The sequence below is a fragment of the Triturus cristatus genome, chromosome 4_1 (genome assembly GCF_964204655.1).
Source record: "Triturus cristatus chromosome 4_1, aTriCri1.1, whole genome shotgun sequence".
NCBI lineage: Eukaryota > Metazoa > Chordata > Amphibia > Caudata > Salamandridae > Triturus > Triturus cristatus.
This window is the reverse complement of record NC_140585.1, coordinates 1,137,393,016-1,137,415,580: the sequence shown is the minus strand read 5'-3', so window position 1 is coordinate 1,137,415,580 and position 22,565 is coordinate 1,137,393,016.

Below are 22,565 nucleotides of genomic sequence, written 5' to 3'. Positions count from 1 at the left end.
GCTGAGAGAGGTAGTCCGGTTTGGGGCCCTCTCGGGCCTCCAGGTGAACTGGAATAAGTCGCTGGCGTTCCCACTGACTCCACTCACAGTGCCGTTCCCCATGGAATATCCCCTCCAGTGGACAACGGACTCCGTCCGATACTTGGGGATCCAGCTGCACAAGGACCCGGAGGTCCTGCTCCGGGAAAACTACGGGGTAGCCTACTCCAAACTTGTCGACGACGTAGAGGTGTGGATCAAACTCCCTCTGTCGCTGATGGGCAGAGTGGCCATCATGAAAATGGTGGTTCTGCCGAGATTTCTGTTCCTCTTCGCGAACATCCCCGTTGTACTCTCTAAGGCTTTCTTTGCGCAGCTGACCCAGACTCTGGTGCGGCTGGCCTGGGGCGGTAAGCAGCCCAGGGTGCAGTGGAAGGTTCTGACGCTCCCCTACGAGATGGGGGGGCTTGGGGCCCCTGACCTGGAAAGGTATTATAGGATAGCGCAGGCGGCCCACCTACATACATGGATCCACGCCACCACGGATATACCCCACGTGCTGATGGAGCGGCTATTTGCGGAACCGCTTCCCCTCCCGGCTACTGTCTTCCAGTCGGTGGACCGCAGGGTGGGAACATTGGACTCCCTAAGGGCCACGAATCATGCATGGCATGCGATTCGGAGGGCGCAGGACTGCGATCTACTGTATTCCCCGCTGATGAGAGTGAAATGAAATGAAAATGAAATGAAAAGAGATTTGTAAAGCGCATGGCTGCCCTTGAGCGTCCCAGCGCTGAAACAAAACACAGGACCACCACCCAAACACAACTGAAGCAAAGCCTAACGGGGGAAGAGATAAGTTTTCAGTGCCTTGCGGAAACGCACTAGATTGGGTTCTTTCCGCAGGGCCGTCGGCAGAGCATTCCATAGTTGGCCTGCATTAATAGAGAACCGGCGACCGCCGGACTTCACCTTTTTGGCTCTGGGTATCACCACAAAATTACCATCATCCGAGCGAAGGGCTCGCGTAGGTTTGTAAGGGCGCACCAGGTCTCTAAGGATTGGAGGGCCTGATCCTTGCAAAGCTTTGAACACGATGCAAAGGGATTTAAATTTTATGCGAGCTCGGATTGGAAGCCAATGCAAGGCCTTGAGAGCAGGCTTAGCTGATGATCTTTTGGCAGTACCAGTGAGCATTCTTGCAGCCGCATTCTGAGCTCTTTGGAGCACATTCAGGGTGGATTCTGGTGAGCCAAGGAATAAGGCATTGCTATAATCCAGCCTTGACATGACTAATCCTTGAACCAGAAGTTTCCGGGAGTTTTCCGGGAGTAGCGGGAGGATCTTCCGTACTGACCTGAGCAGTCCATAGCAGGTCCCTGCCACTCGTTTAGCTTGAGTGGAGTGGGCGATCTGGCTCCCCCCACTGAGGGACGCGGGGGTGACGCGTGCACTGGGCGCCTTGGGTGTCGCCAAACTGGCGGACCTGTTCCAGGATGGGGTGGTTAAAACGTGGGAACAGATTTGCTCGGCCCGGCCTGGGGCTACCCAGCTCCAGCGCTTCCAATTCCATAGGATCCGTGGTGCGCTGTCGGCCCTGCTGGGGCCGGGCCTGGAGGAGCCGCCGGAGGTCCCGGAACTCACATATGTCATCAAAACGGTGGCCCCAGCCAAACTCGTTTCGGCTCTCAAAAAACTTGGGGACCAGCACCGGGCGCCTGAGTGCTCGGCGGTGCGACGGGGGTGGCAGGCCGACCTACAAATGGAAATAACGGACGAGATGTGGGCCTACTGCTGCTCTAGCACTAAAAGGGTGTCGCTAAACGGTAGGCACCGACTGATACACTTTAAGTTCCTGCAGCGGGTCTATTACACCCCAGAGAGACTACACAGGTATGGGCTTCGCCCATCGGCGGAGTGCGAACGCTGCCATTTCCCGGTAGCGGACTTCATACACATGGCCTGGCACTGTCCGGGTATAGCCCGGTTCTGGACAGCGGTGTTCCTGGAACTGAGCCAGATACTAGAAAAGGACATACAGCCTAACCCGGCGCTGGCGTTGCTGGGTTTCTCCAGGCCACTCCCGCGGGCGCTCAGACGCCTGACAGATATAGCGCTTCTAATGGCTCGGCGAGTTGTGGCGTCGTGCTGGATGAGGGGGCCGCTCCCCACCAAAAAACGCTGGGTCAGAGATATGCTGTACTGCTGCACGCAAGCGGAGACATATGGTGAATTGTTGCCCCCGAAAAGCCGGCCCAAGAACTTTTGGGGACTGTACAGAACATATCTGACGGCTGGGGAAACCGAGGGGGCGAGCCGGGGAGCGTCACAGGACAACGGACATGATGCACACGGCGAGGCGGAGGCAGGTGTGATACTGGAGAGCACGCTGGCGGACGCTTGACTGGATGGAGGGTTGGCGTGACGCTTAGGAGGCGAGCCTGTGGGCTGAGTGTGCTGCGGGGCATTACCCAGAGGGACGTGGCATGCTTTGAGTGGAATTGCGGGGGAGATGGAGAGTGGATGCGGAGTGGACGGCGAACTGAGAGTGGAGCGCTGCTTTGCCCGCTTAAAGCCGGAAGCAGGGACGGCGGATAGGACAGTACGCAGATGCGAGTGTGATGAGACGACGTGCGCGGGGTGGGTGGGATGGGAGGAGGGGAGTTGGGTCTTGTTTAACAGAAACTCAGGGACTGGCTCAGGTTAGCTGGTGAAGGAGGTTGCTGGTGGAACCGCCCCACATACATGACGGTCTGTAGCGGGGTCTGAGGGCTGGTGCTGCCACTAATATTTGCAGTATAGGCAATGGGATACCTGGTGGGTAGATCTCTCTGAAACGCCGCCGGTCCTCCGGGATGTCGGCTAAATGGCCGTGTACCTGTATACTGCACCTCCCTCTTCCCCCCCCCCCACCTCCTGTGGATCAGGGGGGGTAACACATTGCTATGTGACTTCCTGCTGTGCTGACCTGTCTGCTTACTTTTTGTTAAATAAAGGTTTTTGAAACTTAAAAAAAAAAAGAACATAAATTGGAATATCACAAGCTATCTGGAGAAGCGTACTATGAAGTCGAGTACTAAAGAAAATGAAACTTTTAAATATTGATGAGATGAGCATGGTCTCAAACTTAATGCTTGCCTTTGTACACTTGAGAATGCAACAGATTTTAAAAACAGATTACAATGTTTTGTTTGAAGGAAAACATGTAATGGTATTCGGCGATCTACTACAACTTACTCCTGTAAATGGGCAACCTGTTTTTAAAACACTTGTGCATGAAGATACTAGAAAATCTGTGGAAAGTATTGGAAATGTAAACATTTGGTCTCATTTTGAATATAAAGAACTTATTAAGAATATGCTACAAGTGAAGAACATTATGGAAATATTGTTCAAGACATAAGAATTGGTGTCTTGATGAAAGATGGTGAACACGCTTTAGAAAGTCGTCTACTAAGGAACTTGTTTACAACTGGAAACAAAGCGCAGAAATAATGTACAATTAGCTTGGAGAAAATAAGTCTATAGTTTGCCTAACACCTACACTGCAAGAATGTTTTACATTTAGTTAAGAACTTTTAAAACTGGAAATACAACAAATAGTAGAAATTGAAGCTATTGATAAAATTGAACATCAAGGAGTGACTATTCTTCTCACAGAGAAACTACAGCCAAAATTGGATTCTTTGGAAAAGTCTGTATCTAAGACTACAGGCTTCGAAAAGACTTTACCAAGAAGGTTTAGTAAATGAAGCAAATGTAAAAATTGTTGATTTTGTAAACTTTCAGAACAAGAATGGAAGATAAAATTTGATCAGATTAAAGAGGTAAGAGAGATTGGGCGTTGTGTTGTACGTTTTATGCTTGTAAAAGATTTGTATGTTCGCAAAAAACAGTTTCCCTTGTCTCTAGCATATGCAGTAACTATTTATAAATGTCAAGGTTTAAGTATAGACAGTGCTTTTGTAAATATTGGAAGTACAGTGTTCGAAGAGGGAATGGCATACGTTGCATTGTCTCGAGTAAGAACATTATCTGGTTTGTATTTAATTGGTTTTGATGAGAAAAAGGTTAGTGCAGATGCAAATTGTGTAAGAGAGTACAATCATTTAAGAAGACTAAATACTCCTCATTTAGGTGAATATCCCATATTTGAAAAACGTGTAGAGTGTCGAAAACGGAAATATGTCGAGCATTCAATTGAGGTTCAAAAAAAGAAAACCATTGAAGAGAAACATGAAGAAGTAAAGAAAATAAAAATGGAAACTGTTGATGAGATTGTAGGATACCAGTTGGAAAACAGTTCAGGTATCCACTGCTATGCTAATGTGATTTTGAAATTATGGGAAATCATGAAAAAAGATTTTTTTCTTTATTACGTCATGTATTTAAACAATTGGTAACTGACAAAAGTAAAATCCATACTAGTTCTGGTGTTCAACATCTTTTGGATATATGTACTGGTTCTTTGACACTTACTCTTAATGTTCAACAAGATGCACAAGAATTTATAGTGTTTATGCTTGGAGTATTAGAACATGAAGGTATACAGATTGAATTCTTATTTGGAGTAAGTTACAGATGGAATCATACATGTGAAGAGTGTTCATTTACTTCCAGCACTGAAATAGACACAGAATGATTCAAATACTTGACAATACCAAATTGCAAATCAGTACCTTTTAACAAATTAGTGAAAACAGCCAATCAGGATATGAAATGTTCGCATTGTAAATCAGAGATGTTGTCTACATTACATATAGAAAGATCTGGAAAATATCTCATTTTAATGTTTCAACGCTGTAGAGCAAATGAAAGAAAATTAGAGCCCAAAATAAAAAATATTTTTGCAGCTCAAGTATCTATTTCAGGAAGAACTTTTATAGCAGTGGCTATTATTTTCCATGATGGACCTACTACAACATCTGGACACTATACTGTGTATTTGAAGTATAATAAAGGATGGACACATTGCAATAATGCCCACTTGGACTTTAAACCGAGATTACCTTATGAATTACCAAATTCATATTTGTTATTTTTGAAGCCAAAGTTTTGAATACATTATTCGGCCTATTAGGAAGATGTCAACACAAATTAACAAATTTATCTCGGATTTTTTTTAAGCGAATGTGTTTAATACATTATTCGGCAAATTGGGAAGATGTGAACACGAATGAACAAAGTTATATTGGATTTTTACCAAGCAAATGTTTTGAATACATTATTCGGCCTGTTGGGAATATGTGAACAGAAAGTGGACAGGATTTGAACAATTACTATTTACAAATAGTGTTTAGGTTATTATTTGTGCTAATTATTATTGCATTTTGAAGACTGTCTTTAAAAGCAATAGTTAATATATTTGTTGTCTATATTATACCAGATATAAATGAGAGTATACATTTTAGCAAATGTACTTGAGAGTAATAAAAGACAATTTACAAATTGGACGTAATTTAGAAACTGTAGATGGTACACATATTGTAAATAACGCTTTGCGGTAATTTGGTTTTTTTTCTCAATCTTGTTGATTGTTTTTTCCCCCACTGTTGTATGATGATACTATGTTGAAATTACTGTGTACGGTGAAGTTCAGTAGAATCTGAGAACAGCAAAAAAGGGAAATTGGAAATGTTATGTAATTATAAAATTATGTTGTGTTCTTAAATGTGTAATATTTCAATTTCTATAATGCATTATATTGTATAAAAAAAATCTTCATCTTTACAGTAGTTAATGGTGAAGTTTGAAAAGTGTTTTATTTCAGTTTACAACAAAACTATTCGAAAATAGTTCAACAAAGTTATGTATCCAAATTACTAAAAAAGGTAAAAAGACATAACATAATACGCATGATAACATTCATTTATGTGTTATTCATTTCTAATAAAAATAATGTTGAACCTTTACACTATTTAATAACTTTCAGGTATCATCAGACAGGCACTATCCCTGTACTCATCCAGTCATTCAGGCACTACTATTACACTCATCCATTCTCTCAAACACTACCAATGCACTTATCCATGCACTCAGGTACTACCCATGCACTCCCTCAATCATCCAGGCTGGACTCTTGTACTCATCCATGCACTCAGGCTCTACCCATGCACTCATCCAATTACTCAGACACTACTATTATACTCATCCATTCCCTCAAAGACAATCCCTGCACTCATCCATGCACTAAGGCACTACCCATGCACTCCTTCATTCACCCTAGTAGTACACACACACTCATTCATGCACTCAGACTCTACCCATGCACTCATTTAATCCATCAGACACTACTATTGCACTCATCCATTCCCTCAACCACACTTCCGATGCAGTCCTGTAATCACCCAGGCACTACCCATGCACGTATCCATGCACTCAGGCTCTACCTGTAGAATGCTCCATGTACTCAGTCAGTACCCATTCACTACCCCAAACACCCATGTACTACTCGTGCACTCATTCATGCACTCAGGCACTACCCATGCACTCCTGCAATCACCCAGGCAGTACTTCTGTACTCATGGAATCACACAGATACTACCTGTATACTCATCCATGCACTCAGGGACTACCCATACACTCCTACAATCACCCAGGCACTACCCCTTCAGTCATGCATTCATTCAGGCACTACCCATGCACTCCTTCAATCACCCAGGTACTACCCATGCACTCATCCAAGCACTCAGGCACTACCCATGTACTGCTCCATGCACTCAAGTTCCACCCCTGCACTCATGCAATCACTCACGCACTTCTGTTGCACTTATCCGTTCTCTGAATTACTAGTCCTCTACTACTCATGCACTCATCTATTCACTGAAACACTACCCATACACTCCTCCATCCACTCAAGCACTAACCAAGCACTCCTCTAATCACCCAAGCACTACCCGTGTACTCAAACAATCAGCCAGGTACTACTCATGCACCCCTCCAATCAGTGGGCACTTCTATTGCACTCATCCTTTCCCTCAAACACTACCCATGTACTCACCCATGCACTCAGGCTCTACCTAAGCACTGTTCCATGCTCCCAGGCACTACCCACGCACTGATGCAATCACTTATACAAAACTGTTGCACTAATCCATTCCCTCAAACAGTAGCCATGCACTCATCCATGCACTCAGGCTGTACCCATCCATTCATCCAATCACTCAGAGAATACTATTGCACTCATCCATTCCCTCAAACAAAACCAGAGAAATTCTGCCATTATAGTGGGTGAACAATCAGCACAAGCAATGGGCAGCGACTGTACCCTGAATGAACCTACTTTTTTTCGGGAATACCAACTGATCAGGGTAAGCAGACAAAGCCCACCACCAAGAGTACATCCACCAGTACGTCCAAACGCAAAATCAGAAGGGGCAAAAAATGTCATCAGTGATGTCATTTGAGATGTCATCAGTGATGTCATCAGTGATGTCACTGAACATGTCATGAATAATGTAATATGTGACGTCATCAGCAGTGCATTGCGGGGGCGCGAGTTATAGTTAGCTGAACTAACTATAATGGCAGAATGTCTCTGGTTTTGTACGAGTGAGATGTCCAACTAACTATAACATCCCTGAAACCTATGGATTTTTCAGTGAATTTCTAAGGTTTTTTAAATGCTAATTTCTAACTATAATGTACCTGTAACCTATGGGTTTTTTCAGTGAATTTCAATGGTTTTTTAAATGCTAAATTCTAACTATAACGTCCCTGAAACCTATGTTTTTTTCAGTGAATTTCAAAGGTTTCTTAAATGCTAATTTCTAACTATAACATAGCAGTCTTGTTTTCAGAGTGGTGGAGAAAGGTGAGCTTGGCCTCCAAACACCTTTTAGCAATCCCACTGTGTGGGATTTACTGGAGGTAACAGGAGGGGTAGTTAGCCCCCAACGTCAACATTGGGTGCCAACTACCCCTTTTTATTATCTCCAGTAGGTCCCACACAGCAACACTGCTAACTTGTTATATCGGGCCCCGCCCCCTCCTCGCACCACTGTGCAAACACATCCCCTGGCGTGTTTTAAGTTAAGGGATTAAGTCCCCTTGAATCCTGAGGGTCCCTGGGGGCCAACTAGCCCACCAGGTACCTCCAGTAAGTGCCACAGAGCTGGATTGCAGAGAGGTATTCAGAGGCCATGCCCCTTTTTACACCATGCTGCAAACGCGGGTTTTGGCGCACTGCTGCTCGGAGGATGAAGTCCACTTGTGTCCTCAGGTCCTCAGGACACAAGAGGACCTCATTGCCTCACCAGCAGTGCGCCAGAAGACGCGTTGGTGGAGTGGTGTAAAAAGGGGCATGGCCTCGGACCACCTCTTTACAATGCAGCTCTGTGGCACTTACTTGAGGTACCTTGTGGGCTAATTGGTCCTCAGGGACCCTCAGGATTGAAGACAACGTAATCCCCCAATTTACAACGCGCCAAGGGGCACATTGCTTGTTGGCCCCCAGGGACCCTCAGGATAAAGGGGAATTAATTCCCCAACTTAATTCCCCAACTTAAAACGCACCATGGGACTCGTTTGCACAGTGGTGCAGGGAGGGGGGTGGGGCCACTGGTGAGTTGCTGGTTCCTTTTTTGGGGGGGGAGGGGGACTGTATGGCCTCCTTTCCCTGGGCCACTTTTGGCTCCGGGGACCCCATCTCCCGAGGCCTGGCAGCCTTGTATTTTTTTTCTATTATGCGGACCCTCTCCTCAGGCCAATTAGGGCCCCAGGGACCCCATCCAGTCTGTTTTATAAAGGAGAGGGGGTTGCGTGGCCCCCCTCCCAGGCCACTTCTGGCACTTGGGACTCCATCCCCCGGGGCCTGATGCTCTGTTGGGGACTGTTGGGGAGCCCCAATGCCCCCATGGTCCCGCCGGCTCCCCGCTTCCTGTGGGAGCTGGCATTGCTTTGGAGCAAGGGGAGCTGCTGACATGCAGCTCCCATTGCTCAAAAGCAATTCTGCTTTGCTTCATTGAAGCAAGAGCAGGTTTCCCTGCTCTCGCTTCAATGAAGCAAAGCAGCGTATGCTATGACAGGGCGGGAGCCTCACAGCTCCCGCCCTGCCCTAGCAAACAGAATTGTCCCGGGACACTGCAGGAGCTGGCCCTGGGGGTGGCAGTCCCCAGGGCTATTAAGGACTCCAGTAGGGGGGTAACATTTTAAGCCCGGGGTCCAGGGGTCTGTAACGGACCCCCGCATTTCAAAGTGGTTCCATAGGGCGGAGTGGTGTTGCTATAGCGCCCCACACTAAATATTGACTTCAGCTCCAGGGTGGTGGTAGTCGCCGGGGTTTGGGGGGCCCGCACGGCCCCCTCGCCCTTATTTGATTTAGCCCCGGGGAGGTGGCGTGCCCCCCCACATTTAATTACTAAAGCCCCAGTGCGCCCGCAAATTTAAACCACATTGCCTCCGGGACCTGGCCCACCCTGGGGCCTCATTAAAATGAAGTGTGGCACTTAATTTTTTTTAAAAAATTCGGCAGGATTCGTGATCCTGTCGAAATTATTTAAAAAATGCATTTTATGGCCCTGGGGTTCCTTGTGGGACCCCCTGAGCAGGCCTAGGGGATCAGAGTGTTTCTACCCTGCCCCCTTTTCTTGTTTTTTATCTTTGTTTTACTGTTTTCTTGTGACTCGGTTCTACCGAGTCACAAGATGGCTGCTAACACTTCCTGATTTGGAGTGTTGGCAGCCAATCAGAGTGAAGCTCGTGCCTGGGAGGGTTTGTGAACCCACCACACCCACATATATCGAATCTTTTTCTTTTCTTATTTCTCAGAAACTACGGAATGGATTTACACCATTTAAAAAAAAGGTCTCTTTCTGAACCAAGGGCTACCTTTTTGCCAAATTTGGTGTCATTCCGTTCAGCATGTCGGTCTGTAGCTTTGTCTAAAGTTTCCTATAGAAATTAACATGGGGAAAACGCACTTTGGCGGTCGCCAGTAGGTAGTTATAGTTAGGACCTAGTTTCCATAGGAAACTCGTTTTTTGTTTTCCCAATAACTTTGGCGCCGGTTGACAAATCTTTGCGAAATTTTCAAAACTTATGGCCCGTTACGGTCAGCTCCTATCCTGTGGGGTGATTCGCCAAGTGGGGGCTGAGAAAAAAGGGGGTCCCAAAACGTGTTTTCCCCATGTTATTTACCATAGGAAACTTTAGACACGGCTACAGCCCGAACTGCTGAACGGAATTACACCAAATTTGACAAAAAGGTAGCTCTTCGTTCAGAAAGAACTCTTTTTGTTAAATGGTGTAAATCCGTTTAGTAGTTCCTGAAAAATTCAAGAAAAAGGGGTGAAAAAATCAATTTTCCATAGGAAACTTTAGACACGGCTACTGCTTGAACTGCTGAATGGAACTACACCAAATTTGGCAAAAAGGTAGTGCTTGGCTCAGAAAGCACTCTTTTTCTTAAATGGTGTAAATCCGTTTAGTAGTTGCTGTGAAAATCAAAAATTAAAAGTTTCGATATCTATGGCCGTGGTGGATCCTGCCGACCACGAGCTGCATTCTAATTGGCTGTCAACACTTCAAACCAGGAAGTATTGGCAGCCAACTTGTGCCTCGGTAGAACTGAGGCACAAGAAAACAGTAAAACAAACGCGCAAAAGAAGAAAAGTTGGCAGGGTAGAAACACTCTGACCCCCTAGGCTTGCTCAGGGGGTCCCACAAGGACCCCCAGGGCCCAAAAAAGCATTTTTGTTTTAAAACAGCCGAATTTGTGCTGGGTGCACGAATCCGGCTGCTTTGTTTAATTGAAGCCCCCGTGTGGGCTAGGTCCCGGGGGCAGTAAAAAAATGTGTGGGGGGGGGGGCACAAACCCCCCCACACTGCCCCAGGGACCCCCACCCCCCGGGGCTTTGTATAAATATTTGCGGGGGACACACAGGCCAGCCCCGGGGACCACCACCCCCGGGGCTTTCACTAATTATAACATTAATTATAATCACAGGGGGGCACACTTCCCCCCCCGCAGCCCCGGGAACCGCCACCCCCGGGGCTTTAAAAAAAATATATATACCTGTGTGGGGGGCTCGAGCCCCCTCACACGCCCTGGGGACCGCCACCTCCATGGGGCACTAATATTTAAATTTGGGGGTCCGTAACGGACCCCCGAGCCCTGGGGACCACCACCTTCTCGGGGCTGTTCAGATGTTGGGAGGGGGACCGCACAGCCCCCCTCCTTGCACCTGTGATGGCCCTAGGGACCACCACCCCCCAGGGCCGGCTCCTGCAGTGTTCCAGGGTGCCCACCCCGGGACACTGCTGTTTGCTATGGTAGGGCGGGAGTACGTCTCCCGCCCTACCGCACCAAACTCTGGTTTGTATTTTGGAAGAGAGCGCAGGGAAACCAGCTCTCTTTCAAAATCCAAAGCAGAATTGCTTTTCAACACGGTGAGCTGCATGTCAGCAGCTCCCCATGTGGAAAAGTAATGCCGGCTCTCACAGGACACGGGGAGCTGGCAGGTCTGTGGGGGCATTGGGGCTTCCCCCATGGTCCCCAACGAAGTGACTAGGCCCCAGGGGATGGGGTCTCTGGGGCGGATATAAATTAATGGTAGGAGACAAATTTTTTAATAAAAGAATTTGGAGTCACGTCCCCAGTATTGGCCCATTGGTGTGAACGCGAGGGGTCTGTAACTTCTAATCGCACTGGGTGTGCGACTCCTAATACAAAAAAATTAAGAATTGTTACATTAAAAATCTATATTATATGTTAGCATCTTGGATGGCTCTAAAAAGAGCCCTTGTGTTTATTGGGAGATTTTTGTAGCTACATGTAAGTGCCGATGCAGAGTCTTAAGTTGTTGAGAAGGACTCTGTTTCCCTTGTCTGTGAAGTGTACATTATCACTCCTGTAGATACCATCCATATCAAAACGCAGATTGTTGTTGTAAATGGACCCCATATGATGGTCTCTGAGATAAACAGAAACAGCTTTATTGACATTTTTTCTAGCTTTCTCAATTTGTGAACAAAATCGATTGGACCACTTCCATTTCTGTCTTTGACATATGTTAGAGTAGACAAAGGCAATTTGGGGGAAAAGCAACATCAATTCTGCAATGGTGTCCTTTATTAGCATGTCCAGACCAACCCCAGTCATTGTGCCTAGGTCATTGCCACCACAGTGCAAAATCATGAGGTCATGAGGTTGGAGGTGCATGAAGGTTTTCACCAATGGCATCAATTGGTGCCACTTCAATCCTCTTTGTCAAATTCATGTAATATCTACATTTTGCAAAGCTAGATCTTTGTCAATACCTCTGCTTTTAGCATACTTTTTGCACCAGAAAACATAGCTGTGCCCAACAATCCACACTGAAAGCATCTTGAAGGGATCTCTGTAAATAATCAGAAGATGTCTGTAGCTGAGGTAGGCAGGTGGTAGAATGAAATCTATCTAAAATGGTGGACAACATGCTGTTTTTAAGAAAGTAGAGATTTGATTGGCTGTTTAAGAACACTCTACTTTCAAATATAGGGTGCATTTTACTTTGTTTAGAAAGCATGTTTCCTATTCGTTATCAAGAAAAGTTTGAAAGGTGCAGCAAAGCCAACCACACCTGCTGTTGTCATTTGCAACATTGTGTGTTGAACTTGTGACCTGGCAGCTAAGTTGAATGATGCATGACCTGTTGCTATGGAAACTGATATTAAGGACAAGGGGTGAAGATGTCAGTGGAAAAGTATTATTCTCTATGACCAATGGAAATGAAGCAATGTCATTTGTGGGTTATGTGAATATGTATGGAAAGTTTGCCATTACTGGTTTTACATTGGAGAGTGTGCTGATCTACAGTCTCTGTGACTACAAGAAAATCCTGACTGAGTGTGTGAGATTTTTCATTCAACAGATTTATTTAAAAGGTGAGTTATATTTTTAAGAGATTTATGTAATATAGATTTGACATTTTTATGAAACTCTGCTGGTTAAATTAATTTATTAAATGTACAGATATATATTGGGATAATTTCTATTGTATTTGAACTTTGTTTAAAAAATAGTATGTGCACTAATATATATATATTATTAAGTCTCTTGAAAGGTATACTTGAATGATGCTTCTTATTTATTATTAATTGGTTAAATATGCACAAAGAATGTGTATTTTCAAAAATGTTCATATAAGGTGTAGTTTAATAGGAATGCATATTTCTTCTCAGTAAAACGTATAGTTTAATAAAATGGCATTGTTATAGATAGTTTGGTAAAATGAGGTACAACTGTGTTGTTTGCAAGATGATCATATAAGGTGTTAATGATTACAATTCTGTTATTAGTTTGTACAGTTTGTGTGGTTTTAGAAATCCTCATAAAGAAGGTGTTGTTGATTACTCTTCTTAATTAAGTCTGTTAAGACATTCAGTTTGATGATGTTGCATATTTCTAGATTTAATTGGTTATATGTACTTCAAAAGAAAACCACTACATTTTACTCTTTCTGGTATGTAGTAATTGCCTCTTAAGTAGATAGTATGTAATGAGTCATGTATTTGTTTAGATTGTATTTATATAGTTGTATCTATATTTACTGAATTAATGAGAGGTACCTGATAGATTACAGGAATGCAAAGGTAGTGAATATGTGATTTTATAAGTGCCAGAGAAGTGTTTTTGTGGTTCTATAATGTCCAATTCCGTACTTAGTATGTAGGTAAATGTGCGTAACCTATATGGTCCCATAACCTCCTGCAGCCTACTGATTCACTCCTGCAATAATCCAGATAGTACCCATGCAGTGCCCCAATCACATTGTCACTCTGTCCACTCCTGCTATCAACCTGAGATATAGTTGTATGTATATTTACTAAATTAATGAGAGGTGACAGACAGATTAGAGGATTGCAAAGGTAGTGAATATGTGAATTAGTATTTACATGAGTAGTGATTTAGTGGTTCTATATTGTCCAATGTTGTAGTTAGGCATTAAGACATGCAGTGCTGCAGTCAAATATACAAAATATATGCAGTCCCCTAACTCCATGAAGACTACTGATTCACACCTAGAAACATTCAGGTAGTAGGCATGCAGATCAGCAGTCACAGTGTCACTCTTTGTCCACTCCTCCTATCATACTGACAGAACAATGACCTTATCTAATCACTGTGCAGAAATACAAGCACTTATAACCTCACTTTCCTATCAACTACCAGCACTCTCACTATCCAGTCACTGTCCATACACCTGTACAATGCCTCAGGCATTAAGACATGCAGTGCTACAGTCAAATGTACAAAATATATGCAGTCCCCTAACCCCATGCACACTACTGACTCACTCCTGCAAAAATCTAGATGGTAGCCATGCAGATCAGCAATCACAGTGTCACTCTCTGTCCACTCCTCCTATCATCCTGACAGAACCATGTCCGTATCTACTCTCTGTGCCAAAACACAAGCACTTATAAAGTCACCCTCCTGTCAACTACAAGTACTCTCACTATCCATTCAGTGTTCATACACATGTACAATGCCTCAGGCATTAAGACATGCAGTGCTACAGTCTAATGTACAAAATATATGTGTCCCCTAACCCCATGCAGACAACTGATTCACACCTTCAAAAATCCAGGTAGTAGCCATGCAGTGCCCCAATCACACCATCACTCTCTGTCCAGTCCTGCAATCGTCCTGACAGAACCATGTCCTTATCTAATCACTGTGCAGAAACACAAGCACTTGTAACCTCTCCCTCCTGTCAACTACCAGCACTCTCACTATCCAGTCACTGTCCATACACCTGTACAATGCCTCGGGCATTAAGACACGCAGCGCTACAGTCAAATGTACAAAATATATGTAGTCCCCTTACCCTATGCAGACTACTGTTTCACAACTAGAAACATCCAGGTAGAAGCCATGCAGATCAGCAATCACAGTGTCACTCTCTATCCACCCCTGCAATTGTCCTGACAAAACCATGTCCATATCTACTCTCTGTGCCAAAACACAAGCACTTATAAACTCACCCTCCTGTCAACTACAAGCACTCTCACTATCCAGTCAGTGTCCATACACCTGTACAATGCCTCAGGCATTAAGACACGCAGTGTTACAGTCAAATGTACAAAATATATGTAGTCCTGTAACCCCATGCAGACTACTGATTCACAACTTCAAAAATCCAGATAGTAGCCATGCAGTGCCCCAATCACACTGTCACTCTCTGTCCAGTCCTGCAATCGTCCTGACAGAACCATGATCTTATCTAATTAGTGTGCAGAAACACAAGCACTTATAACCTCACCCTCCTGTCAACTACCAGCACTCTCACTATCCACTCACTGTCCATGCACCTGTACAATGCCTCGGGCATTAAGACATGCAGTGCTGCAGTTAAATGTACAAAATATATGCAGTCCCCTAACCCCATGCAGGCTACTGATTCATACCTAGAAACATTCAGGTAGTAGCCATGCAGATCAGCAATCACAGTGTCACTCTCTGTCCACTCCTCCTATCATCCTGACAGAACAGTGACCTTATGTAATCACTGTGCAGAAACACAAGCACATATAAACTCACCCTCCTGTCAATTACTAGCCCTTTCACTATCCAGTCACTGTCCATACACCTGTAGAATGCCTCAGGAATTAAGACATGCAGCGCTACAGTCAAATGTACAAAATATATGTAGTCCCCTAACCCCATGCACACTACTGGTTCACTCCTGCAAACATCCAGGTGGTAGCCATGCAGATCAGCAATCACAGTGTCGCTCTCTGTCCACTCCTCCTATCATCCTGACAGAAACATGTCCGTATTTACTCTCTGTGCCAAAACACAAGCACTTATAAAGTCACCCTCCTGTCAACTACAAGCACTCTCACTATCCAGTCAGTGTCCATTCACCTGTACAATGACTCAGGCATTAAGACATGAAGCGCTACAGTCTAATGTACAAAATATATGTAGTCCCCTAACCCCATGCAGACTACTGATTCACACCTTCAAAAATCTAGGTAGTAGCCATGCAGTGCCCCACTTACACAGTCACTCCCTGTCCAGTCCTGCAATCGTCCTGACAGAACCATGTACTTATTTAATCACTGTGCAGAAACACAAGCACTTATAACTTCACCCTCCTGTCAACTACCTGCAGTCTCACTATCCAGTCACTGTCCATACACCTGTACAATGCCTCAGGCATTAAGACACGCAGCACTACAGTCAAATGTACAAAATATATGTAGTCCCCTAACCCCATGCAGACTACTGATTCACACCTAGAAACATCCAGGTAGTAGCCATGCAGTGCCCCAATCACACAGTCACTCTCTGTCCAGTCCTGCAATCGTCCTGACAGAAGCATGTTCTTATCTAATCAGTGTGCAGAAACACAAGCACTTATAACCTCACTTTCCTGTCAACTACCATTACTCTCACCATCCACTCACTGTCCATGCACCTGTACAATGTCTCAAGCATTAAGACATGCAGTACTGCAGTCAAATGTACAAAATATATATGCAGTCCCCTAACCCCATGCAGACAACTGATTCACACCGAGAAACATTCAGGTAGTAGCCATGCAGATCAGCAATCACAGTGTCACTCTCTGTCCACTCCTATCATCCTGAAAGAACCATGTCCGTATCTACTCTCTGTGCCAAAACACAAGCACTTATAAACTCACCCTCCTGTCAACTACCAGCATTCTTACTATCCAGTCACTGTCCATACACCTGTAGAATACCTCAGGCATTAAGACGCACAGCGGTACAGTTTAATGTACAAAATGTATGTAGTCCCCTACTCCCATGCAGACTACTGATTTACACCTTCAAAAATCTAGGTAGTAGCCATGCAGTGCCCCAATCCCACTGCCACTCTCTGTCCAGTCCTTCAACCGTTCTGACAGAACCATGTCCTTATCTAATCACTGTGCAGAAACACAAGCACATATAACCTCACTCTCCTGTCAACTACCAGTACTCTCACTATCCACTCACTGCCCATGCACCTGTACAATGCCTCAGGCATTAAGACATGCAGTGCTGCAGTCAAATGTACAAAATATATGCAGTCCCCTAACCCCATGCAGACTACTGATTCACACCTAGAAACATCCAGGTAGTAGCCATGCAGATCAGCAATCACAGTGACACTATCTGTCCACTCCTCCTATCATCCTAACAGAACAGTGACCTTATGTAATCACTGTGCAGAAACACAAGCACATATAAACTCACCCTCCTATCAACTACCAGCACTCTCACTATCCAGTCACTGTCCATACACCTGTAGAATGCCTCGGGCATTAAGACACACAGAGCTACAGTCAAATGTACAAAATATATGCAGTCCTCCAACCCCATGCAGACTACTGATTCACACCTAGAAACATCCAGGTAGTAGCCATGCAGATCAGCAATCACAGTGACACTCTCTATCCACTCCTCCTATCATCCTGACAGAACAATGACCTTATGTAATCACTGTGCAGAAAGACAAGCACTTATAAACTCACCCTCCTGTCAACCACCAGCACTCTCACTATCCAGTCACTGTCCATACACCTGTAGAATGCCTCAGGCAAAACATACTGTGCAAAACACAAGCATTAATCATTTGTCTATTCTCTTTTGATGCAGTACTGTAATCATCCAGTCAGTAGCTATGTACTCATGCAATGACCCAGGTACTAATACTTACAGTGTTATAATCGTCTATCCAGTGTTGATGCAGTCCACTATACACATTATCTCTACTTATTCACTTATTTCACTTATTCAGTGCTACAATTATTCAATTAGTACCTGTGTACTGCAGTGATTTGAAAACAAAGTGTTTAAATGGATTTTATGTATAACATGTTTGTATTCTAATATAATAGTATATTTTATAGATATATTTTAATGACATTATATATATATATATATTTTTAAACAGATATTGTTCAACATCATTACAAAAAAATTACCATGGCTAGAAAAACAGAAAAGAGGAAACAAGAAGAAAGGACTATTATTTGAAGAAAACACAACAACAAGAATTAGACGAGCAACAACATGTGAGAAAAAGTCTTCTGGTAAGAAAACAAAAGAATTTATTAAAAACCTTTCAAAGGCTAAAAACAGTGGGCACAATGTGGGAAGTAGAAGGAATGTCCCAACAACATAGAAGAAGAAAAAAGGAAAAGTTAATGGAATATTGCATTCCCAAGAAACAATATATGGTAAAAGGAGAAGGAATCAGTTTGAAGAAATAAGAAAGAGAATGTTTTACAATAGAGTTGTCTTTAATTTTTAGAAAGATATGAAGAAATATAAAAAAAAGCAGCATTTTATAAAAAAAAAGAAACAGATTGAAACTAATGTTGAGAAGGCTTTTGATTTCAAACGGAAATTATTCATTTTAGTTTTAAACAGAATTCGATCACTAGATAAGCCAATACATTTTATGAAGACCAAAAGTAAAAAAGAAGAGAGTAATTAACAGAACTAACTTTTGTGATATTTGTTTGGGTGAATGGAAACACAGTTCAAGTTCAGAGCCTTTTTTCAATGAAGAAAGCTATTTTCAAACCAATACATTTTTGCATGCAGTTGATACCTCTGGTCATGCTTATGAGGTTAAAAACGGTTGTCTAATTGAAAAAGAAAAGATGGTTCCCAGAAATGTAGAAGAAGTGATAGCTGATGAAGTTCTAGGGAGACGTACTAAAGCTCCAGTGTATACTTGGGATTGTAGTAGTGTATGCAGTATACGAGAGGAATCTATTGATATTTTACAAAGTTTTTTACGAGACTATAGTAAAAAGAAGTGTTAAACAAAAGATTAAGATGTTGCAAGGACTAGATCCTTGCAGAGTGAGAAAAAATACTGGTTTACAAGGTCATTCTCTGGCTTGTCTTTCTAGAAAAGTATGTCAAAGTTTTTTTCATCATTTTAGAATGTTAGCAGTACATCATTCTCAAATGCGGAAGTTAGTCAGAAGATTGTATTACGCAAAAAGTCCAGCAATAATTTTAAATGACTTAAACAGTGCTATTTTGCATGGGTCAGTATCAGATGTAAAAAAAGTTTGGGATGAAATGGAGTTTCGTCTCTTTGGTCCTGAAGTAGAGAGTGGACAAAGTGAGACATTGATAGAAGTAGGTGTTGAAGAATATGTGGAAAATAGTAGTACAGAGAAGTTTGAAGAACAAATTACAAAATTTAAGGTAATTTTGTGTGAAAGGTCAAATTCTACTTGTATTTGTTGTCGACGAACTCACTATAAAAATCAGACTAGGACTGTTGATCTGTATTTAAAAAGTGAAAGAGAAAATAATGATAAGTGGAAGGAATTTGCAACTTATTTGTTGGTAGAGGATTGCTTTGATTTGGGTACTGATCAACGTATTTGTAAATATTGTTATAACAAATTAGACGATAATAAAAGGCCTGCTAGAGCTGTCCATAATAATCTAGAGTTGGTAGCAATTCCTGCAAAACTGATAGATTTAAACACGTATGAGTCTATTCTGATTCAATCTGCACACCCATTTCAGGCTATTGTTCGTATGGAGCCTAAAACAGGTAAATTGCCTCCCACAGATTTACAGAGAGGATTAAAAGGAAGAGTTGTATATTTACCTCTAGATTTAAAGAAAAATATTGAAACTATTGGTGTAGAGAAAGAAGAAACTGAACCACTAATTATTTTAGTTTATGGTGTCCCTACTAAGAGTAAGAAGATCTGGCAGGAATTAGTGGATCTCAGGAAAGTGCAAAGGGCAACACTGTATCTGATACAAAACAATGATTACTACAAAAACGTGTATGTGGAAGAAGAAGAAATACTTCTAGGAGATGATAGTGAAATGTCAAGTGGTCAAATTGAGAAAGTGGACATGTCCAAAACTGAAGAAATTTATGAACATTATAGTGTACATCCTTTACATTCGAAAGAAGTGATGGGAAATACTATTGAATTATTCCAAATGAAGAAAGCGAAGGAGAGTCCAATGAGTGTTTGGGAAAAAAGTTTGGAAGCTCGTTGTTTTCCCCAGCTGTTCCCAACTGGAAAAGGTGGACGATATGACGAACGATCAGTACAGATTCCTGCATCAGAATAACGGACAACAAGAAAGTATGCAAAAGATCCAAGATTTCGACAATGTATCCCATATATATTTAATCTTTTGTTTGAGAGTGACTTGTCTGGACTTTCATATGCAGTCAACCACATATTAAAAACAAGATTACATCTTCAAAATGTTTCTGCAAAGGAATTTATGGAAAAAGTACATCAGAGAGATGCTCATTTAGAATCTCAACTGATTAATTTGATGGCATGTCAGCTTGGTACTAATGAGTATTGATATCATCGTCATGGAGAACTTAAATGCATGCTAAGGAACTTAGGAACTCCTACGTGGTTTGTTACCCTAAGCTGTGCTGAATACACATGGGATGATTTATTTCAATTTCTAAAAGAAGCAAATTCAAATATTAAAAACATTGAATTCAAGACTCCTGGAGAACTGTGTTCTTTGGATCTGTAAATGTATGCAGATATTTCAATCATAGGTTTGAAGCTATGATGTCTTTTATCTGCAACAAAAAGAATGCTCCTCTTGGAAAAGTTATTGATTTTTTTGGGAGAAAGGAGTATCAAGCTAGAGGTGCTCCTCAGATACATATGCTTTTATGGATCAAGGATGCACCCAAATTTGGAACTGATTTAGATTACACTGTTTCATCTTTTATTGAAGATTATGTTACATGTGCTATACCTAAAAGAACAGAAGAAAACACCTTAAGGCAACAAGTGTTACGATTCCAATGTCATCGATGTGGCAAATACTGTTGACGGAAATACAAATCAAAGGAAAAGTTTTATACTAAATGTCGTTTTGGATTTCCACGTCCAGTAATATCCAAAGGAACAGTAAACAGTTTCATGTCAGCAGTGAGACATACCATCACTAGAAAATCACCCAAAGATACTTACAATTTGTAAAGAAGTGAAGAATCAAAGTATATCAAGGATTATAATCCAGTTATTCTCTCAATGTGGAATGCTAATATGGATATCCAGTATGTTGAAGATAATTCCATTGCTGTTGCTCGGTATGTAACATCATATATAACAAAATGAGAAAAGAAGGAGTTGAAAGAAATGTGGGAAGAAATTTCCCACGAGAAGAGTCTTAATAAGAAATTGTATAGGTTTAGTTTGAAGATGCTGTCCCATCGAGAGATTGGAGCGTACGAATGCTCAGATCGGTTGTCCTCTGCAAGTTTATATTCAAAGTCAATTAGGAATTATTTGGGTTAGTCTAGGTCTTGCTGCAACGTGAAATCGAGTACTTAAATCTATAAAAGAAATCGAATATTTAGCATTAAATGAACCGGAAAGAAAGCCTTGGCGTACGGAACTGGAATTACTTGGAGATTTTCTGTGCTCTGAAGATTCTTTCAATGCATGTAAAGATAGCAGTGAATGCACTGCTTTTGTAAACTATCTCAAAATGTTGAATGAAGAAATTGATCAAGAAGCTACTATTGCAGCTGAGATTGCTAGAGACAGTTCTCAAGACAGTCAAAGTTCTGCTTCACTGAGTCCAGATCCACTAGGACAACCAATTCTTGAAAATGAAGCAGTAATTGCTATGACTGAAGTGGAAACAGCAATGCATCAAGCTCAAGAAGACATTATGGACTTAGGAAACTTGGAAGAACAACTGAATATTGAACAAAAAGAACTATATGAGCAAGTGAAATAACAGATTGACCATGGTTTTCTTCATGAAAAAAAAGAATGCACATGCACATCATTTCAATCTATCTGAATGTATGTCAGTGGTCAAGCTGGTTCAGGAAAAAGTTTTAAATTAAACTTTTGACCAGTTACCTACAGAAAACAACTGACTCACATTTATCTTGTATTGTAACTGCTCCAACTGGGTTGGCAGCACACAACATTAAAGGAATTACATTACATTGTTTACTAATGCTACCTGTAGAGCATGAAAATAAATTGGAATATCACAAGCTATCTGGAAAAGCTTGTTATGAAGTTTCAAGAGTACTAAAGAAAATGAAACTTCTGATTATTGATGAGGTGAGCATGGTCTCAAACTTAAAGCTTGCCTTTGTGCATTTAAGAATGCAGCAAATTCTAAAAACAGAATACAATGTCTTATTTGGAGGAAAACGTGATAGTTTTTGGTGCAACTTACACCTGTAAAAGGGCAACCAGTATTTAAAATGCGTGTGCATGAAGGCACCAGACAATATTTGGGAAGTGTTGGAAACGTTAACATTTGGTCATATTTTGAATACAAAGAACTAATTAAAAATATGCGACAGGCAAATGATGTTGATTATGGCACCATTCTTCAAGATATAAGAATTGGAGTATTGACAGAACATGACAAACAAGCTTTGAAAAGTCGTCTACTTACAAACTTATTTCCAAATGAAAATATAGTTCCTGAAAAAATATACAAAAAAACTGCAGAAAATAAATCTATAATCTGCCTAATGCCAACACTGCAATAGTGTTCTTCATTCAATGAAGAACTTTTAAAGCTGGAAAATGAACAAATGATAAAAATGGAAGCCATTGATAAAATAGAACATGAAAGAATTACTA